Source organism: Myotis davidii, unplaced genomic scaffold, assembly GCF_000327345.1.
Source record: "Myotis davidii unplaced genomic scaffold, ASM32734v1 scaffold246, whole genome shotgun sequence".
NCBI lineage: Eukaryota > Metazoa > Chordata > Mammalia > Chiroptera > Vespertilionidae > Myotis > Myotis davidii.
Genome location: NW_006296542.1, coordinates 325,924 through 332,169, shown reverse-complemented (window position 1 = coordinate 332,169; position 6,246 = coordinate 325,924). Strand labels below are relative to the sequence as shown.

At 52.7% G+C, this 6,246-nt stretch overlaps 1 protein-coding gene across 8 annotated transcripts in view; it reads right to left on the bottom strand.

The window, feature by feature from the left end:
* The window catches only part of PLEKHA6 (pleckstrin homology domain containing A6), a 142,557-nt gene that overhangs the window by 49,584 nt on the left and 86,727 nt on the right, over positions 1-6,246 (bottom strand). The window lies entirely within an intron of this gene.

Sequence of the window (6,246 nt, the reverse complement as noted above, 5' to 3'; positions counted from 1 at the left end):
AAGGCCAGGCTGCCTGGGCGCTGCCTGGCCCCGCACCTCAGGCAGACAGCACGGAGCTGGCCCAGGGGCCAAGGGGTGGAAATCACCAATAAGACCCAGGTTTCCGCCCTCCCACCCCATGTGGATGTCCTTCCCCGAGTCTCACTGTAGCATCTCCTAACCCAGCCGTGGGCAAACTACAGCCCACGGAGCCGAAAGAGTGGAGGGTTCTCTTGCTCTCCCCTCCACTCCTTCACCAGCAGCAATGTTAACATGTATTAGTTCACACAAACACTCCATCCATGCTTTTGTTCCGGCCCTCCAGTCCAGTTTAAGAACCCTTTGTGGCCCTCGAGTCAAAAAGTTTGCCCACCCCTGTCCTAACTCCTGCCCTGGCCTCCACCTCCCTTTTCCTCAATAGCAGGAGACGGGGAAGCCTAAGGCAGCGGGAAGGGTGGGAGGCCTGTGTCCTCTTAGGGCAACGGCTCATTGTGTGCACGTGTACACGTGTCCAGGTGTCTATATGTGTTTATGCATGTGTCTGTGTGTGCATGTGTGAATGTGTGTGTATGTATGTGTGTATCTCTGTGTGATGCATGAGCGTGTGTCTATGTGTGTAGTGTGCGTTATCTAGTTTGTGCGTCTATGTATATGTATGTGTGTTGTTTGTGAAGTATGTGTCTATGCCTCATGTGTCTGTGTGACTGTGTGTAAATGTGTGTGAATGAGCATCGCAGTGTGTAAATGTGTATGTATGTTGCATGTGGTGTATGTCTATGTTACGGTGTGTGCATGTGTCTATGTGTGTACATGGCTATTGTGTATGCATGTAAATTTGTACCTGTGTGTAATGTGTGTATGTGTAATATGTATGTTTGTGTTATGTGTTAGATGTATGTATAGTATGTGTACGTGTAGGCATGTCTATATGTGTGTACATGCCTACAATGTATGTGCGTCTCTGTGTGTACAACGTGTGTAGTGTATGTGTGTATGTATGTGGGTACATGTATGTAAATATGTGTGTAAATGTGTGTGTGTATGAATAGCTCTCGGGGGAACTTCGTGGGGAATCTTCATGTTGATCTTCTACCCTAACTTGGACTATCTCATCTTCAAACTGATTATTTTGCTTTGTGATCTTCTTTGTCTTCTGAAGAATGAAGGTGACCGGGGTGGCTATTCAGCATTGCCACGCCAGTTATGAAAATGTGGAACTTCTGCCTTATTGGTTGGTAAAGAGCTGCTCCGCCAGCCTCCTCTGCCTGTCCCCGCTACGCCCCCACCAGCCCGTGACCCGGCCCTCCCCACGTCTGGGTGACCAGAGATGCCGCAGGGCCTCCAGGACTCCCGTGTCCTTCACATTGGCTACATTACTGAATGCCGCTCCTGGGACAGCCTTTCCCAGGCTGAACACAATGTCCCTTCAAGTGTTAAAAACTGTGGTTCTTGGCCCAGAGATCGTCATGGGCAGGATGCGGGCATTGGCCCCTCACACCCTGTCCCAACGTGGAAAATTGGGCCACCCAATACCCTGGGGCCCCTCGTACCCCCGTCCCTGCTTTGGTTTGCTCCCTGCAAGGGGAAGGACAGGGAGAGAGGGAGGGCCAGGAGCTCCGGGGTGCCAGCTCCACATCTTCCTTCTCCCACCCCTTCCTGCCCAGCGTCCCGCTCAGCCAGATAGGAGGGGGAAGGAGGCTCCAGTCCCCTCCCCACAACCTCCCCGTTGCCTTCTCCTGACAGCCACGGGGAGGAGTGCTGAGAGGTAGGGCAGGGCAATAATTAATTACCCCACCTCCCCAGCTGAGCCCCCCCACCTCCACCCTTCAGAGGCTGAGGCGGCCCAGCTGTCCTCTGGGCCCAGCCTGTGGAAGGTCATTCGCTCCCAGCTCAGCAGCTTTGGTTCTGGCCCCGCAGAGAGCTGTGACCGACCCGCCGGGAAGAATTCCACAAAGTAAGTGTTTGCATGAAGCTGGGCTGATGTCCCTCCTTCCACGCCCTCAAAAGCTACAGATGCCTTCTTGGGTCCCAATGCAGCAACGTGAGAGGGACAAGCTGTTCCATGCCTTAGTTTCCTCCTTTTAAGAATGAAACAATGGCAATAAGCGATGTCCTGTTCAGACAGCACAACTTTCCCACCAGACTGGACAGCAGAGAGGGAGAGGAGATAGTGCCGAGAGGGGGTGCAGAACTGAGGGAAAGAACCGCAATCACGGACGTTGGGAGGAAGGCAAGGCCCATTTTAGAGTCAGGGACACTGAGGCCCACGGCCCCAGCTATGGCGACAGGAGAGACAAGACAAAGTTCCCGTGTCCTTCGTGGCCCCAGTCCCTTCTATCTGCCCAACCTGAGCTCCTTGTGTCCAGGAAAGAAAAGGAAGAGAGTTTCATGGCCCAGGGTAATTCCAGCTCCACAGGCTGCTGGGGACACAGGGATGAAAGGCACAGACCCTCTCACTTGTGACTCCTGTGGGCATAGGTCTGGGGACTGTGTGATGGGGGGTGGGGGGCGAGTGCTGTCTAGGTATAGAGGTGTGGCAGGACAGCCACACCCACACTGCACACAGCCTAGCCTTCTTTGTCACTGTGCCCTGGCCAGCACCTTGCACACAGCAGGACCCGAATGGCCGTCTGATGGAGCGGCTGTGGGCTCGGTCTGCCCACGGTGTGGGCGGGGGCATGTGCCTTCTGCTTTGTGGTGTTGAATTGTGAGTGGGAGAGGCAGGAGAGCTCAGCCTCAAATCCTCTCACGGGATCCCATGGGCTGGTTCTCCATCTGCTCCAGGCCCCTCCTCTCCCTGCCCCCTCCCCTACTGGCCAGCCGGACTCCGGTCAGAGTCTACAAGCAGAGGACTTGTCTGGGGAGGAGGAGAGCAATAAATCAATGGGAGTGGGAGAGCAGGAGCTGGGCGACTACTTCCAGAGGAAGGAGCCTTTCCCTGGGGGGCAGGGGGAGGTGCACGGGGTGAGGGTGCAGAGGCAGGGGGGATGGCAGCAAAGCTCCAGGGTAGGTTGCTCCTGGGGCCCAGGGAGGCTCAGCTTCATGTGCTTCCTGGACTGGGAGTCACAGGCCAGCAGGGACGCACGTGGATTGTGGGAAATTCTGAACACATCCTTTGCCAGGACTGAGTCTGGAACGTCCCATGTGCTTGGGGAGCTTGCCTAGCGCTCTGGGGGCAGAGGAATGTCCTGGATGGCTGTCTGCTGTGATGGGGACCCAAAGGGAGCGTGGAGACGGACCACTGGTGGAACCAGCCAGAAACCAACCGTTCCTGGAGAGTCGCCGGTGCCTTCTCCCTCTAAGGACTGAGGACAACCGCCAGAGCTCCTGTGGCATCTCAGAGCAGAAAAGCACGATGTGGAGGGAAAGGACTTGTAGACATTTGAAGAAAGCTGTCTGATGAAGACAAAGAATGGACCGTGCGGACTACCCTGAAGGAAAGGGGGGCAGGGCTCCCAGAGCCAGGAGTCGCTGCTTTTTCCTTCCTGGGCCTCAGTTTCTGCATCTGTAACCTGGACAGATACCGGAGTTGCTGGGGGGATTAAACAAGATCACACTGAACATCTAGGACAGCACTTTTCAACCTTTTCATCTCTTGGCACACATAGACTGATTACTACAATTCTGCGGCACACCAAGAAATATATATTCTTTGCCAATCTGACAAAAGTATAAATTTGATTGATTTATAAAAAAATAGTAATAAAAGTGATTTTACCTATACTTGTATTATAAGGTTTTCTGGTACCAAAAATTAACCAATAAGGTGCAACCTTATTATGCAATCCTATATAATAATCCTATATAATAAAGAGGTAATATGCAAATTGACCATCACACCCTCACACAAGATGGCTGCCACAAGATGGCCTGCAGGGGAGGGCAGTTGTGGGAGACCAGGCCAGCAGGGGAGGGCAGTTGGGGGCAACTGGGCCAGCAGGGGAGAGCAGTTGGGGGTGACTGGGCTGGCAGGGAGTGGTTAGGGAGTGATCAGGCTGGCAGGCAGAAGGAGTTAGGGGCAATCAGGCAGGCAGGCAGGCAGGGGAATGGTTGGGAGCCAGGAGTCCCAAATTGTGAGAGGGATGGCCGCCAAGGGGTCTCAGATTGGAGAGGGTGCAGGGCAGGCTGCAGGACACCCCCCCCACACACCAGTGCATGAATTTCAACAATAAGATGCAACCCTAGTATATGACCTATATATTTATGGTTCAAGATCGGACAGCTATTGCTGTGTTGGCTGTTGTCATTTTTTATTTGACAATCTAAGGGAAAAGGGGTCAGTGCCCCTGAGAGTCAGGTATTGCATGCCTTAGAAATTCTTGGGCACACCAGTTAAAAATTGCTAGTTTAGGGAAATGCTTGACACCCAATAGTTGCTCAGTAAGTGGCTGATGTCACAATCATTAATAAAGTAAAGGGATAAAATAAAACAAGTAGCACTATCTCAGATCTGTGCCAGCCAATTTAACAGCCATTAGTCATAGGTAGCTATTTACAATTAATGCATTCAAATGAAATAAAATTAAAATCCAGTTCCTCAGTCATACCAGCCACATTTCAATGGCGCCGTGGCTGCCACAGTGGGTGGGGCAGCGGTAGCAGCTCCACGGGCAGGGCAGTCTATTGGACGGCGCTGGGCTCGGTGTCTCCAAGCCACTCTCCAGCTCTAACACTGAACTCCTGACCCGCTTGTCCGTCCACAGCTTGTGCTCAGAGTCCTCAGGGAACGACATGTGCCCTGACAGCCCTCCGTTAAACAAAGAGGAAGGGGAACCTACTGCCAATAACAATAACAAAAATGTTGAAAATCTAAAACCAAATGATACATTTCAAAATCCAATTAAAATTAATTTGGATAATCCATCATTTTTGAATAGTATATATATGAAGATCCCCCCTTCAGAGTTTAAAACTGTTGTTACTAACAACCCTACTGGGGCAGGTGGGGGTGGGCGAGGCATTAGGGAACGGTTATAGTGTCGCTCCGGGAGGTGAGAGAGGAGAGATGAAAAGGGAGAAGAGTTCAGGAGAAAAAGTCTAGACACACAGGGACTTGTTCCTCCCTCCTGACTGCCTTTTTTTTTTCTTTTTTGCTTGGATTGGACAACTTCTGGCCGAGGCTGGAGGTGGGGAGAGGAAAAGTGGTCTGCAGGGTCTTTTGGTCTAGAGCAGCGGTTCTCAACCTGTGGGTTGTGACCCCTTTGGGGATCAAACGACCCTTTCACAGGGGTCGCCTAAGACCATTGGAAAACACATATATAATTACATATTCTTTTTGTGATTAATCACTATGCTTTAATTATCTTCAATTTGTAACAATGAAAATACATCCTGTAGATCAGATATTTACATAACGATTCATAACAGTAGCAACATTACAGTTATGAAGTAGCAACGAAAATAATTTTATGGTTGGGGGCACCACAACATGAGGAACTGTATTAAAGGGTCGCAGCATTAGGGAGGTTGAGAACCACTGCTCTAGAGCAAGACAAAACAGCAGGAGGGGGCAGGGGGACCTAGCCGCTGCCACCAAGGACAGCGGGCTTAGGAGTCTTCCTTCCCCTGCACCTGCCCGGTCCCCACCCAGACCTGGATAGAACCTGTGCTGACACATGGCACATGAAGCAGGGGCCAGGGTCTGCTCGTGGGCAGCTGTGGCTTAGAGAAGGGAGGACGGAAGAGGTACTCCCAGGCCTAGACCCCAGCCTGGAGCCCAAACAGGAAAGAGGGGCCCTGGGGAGGAAGGGAAAAGGGAGGAGAAAGGGAATCAGGTAAGGGACACTGCTGCTCTCTCCCTGTCCCCCTGCCGTGCAGTGGCCTTGAAGGAAGACGAGCCATGACAGGAGGAACCGTGCTTTGGGAGGTCAGTAGAGAGGAAGACAGGTCTGGGCCAGGACAGAAGCCAGTCTTAGAAAGTGACACCTGAGTAACAGGTGCCGCTGCCTACACCTGTCAGAGCATATGAGTAACTACCCTGCTGCTGCAGCTCCTGGCTGGGCCTGGGAATAGCGCGTGCTACAGAATTCACGGGGCCCCGTGCAAAACAAAAATGCAGGGCCCCTTGCCAATTAAGACTCTCAGGATGGCAACAGCAGAGGGGTGCACCAAGCCCTCCTGAGCATGCAGGGCGACTGCACGGGTTGCACGCCCAGGGAGCCCCCACGGGCTGGAGTGCCCATGCCCCCGTGTGCTTCTCCCAAAGGCTGGTCACATGGCGGCTCACTCCTGGTACAAGGCAGAGCACGACCCGTGGCCCCCTCCTCT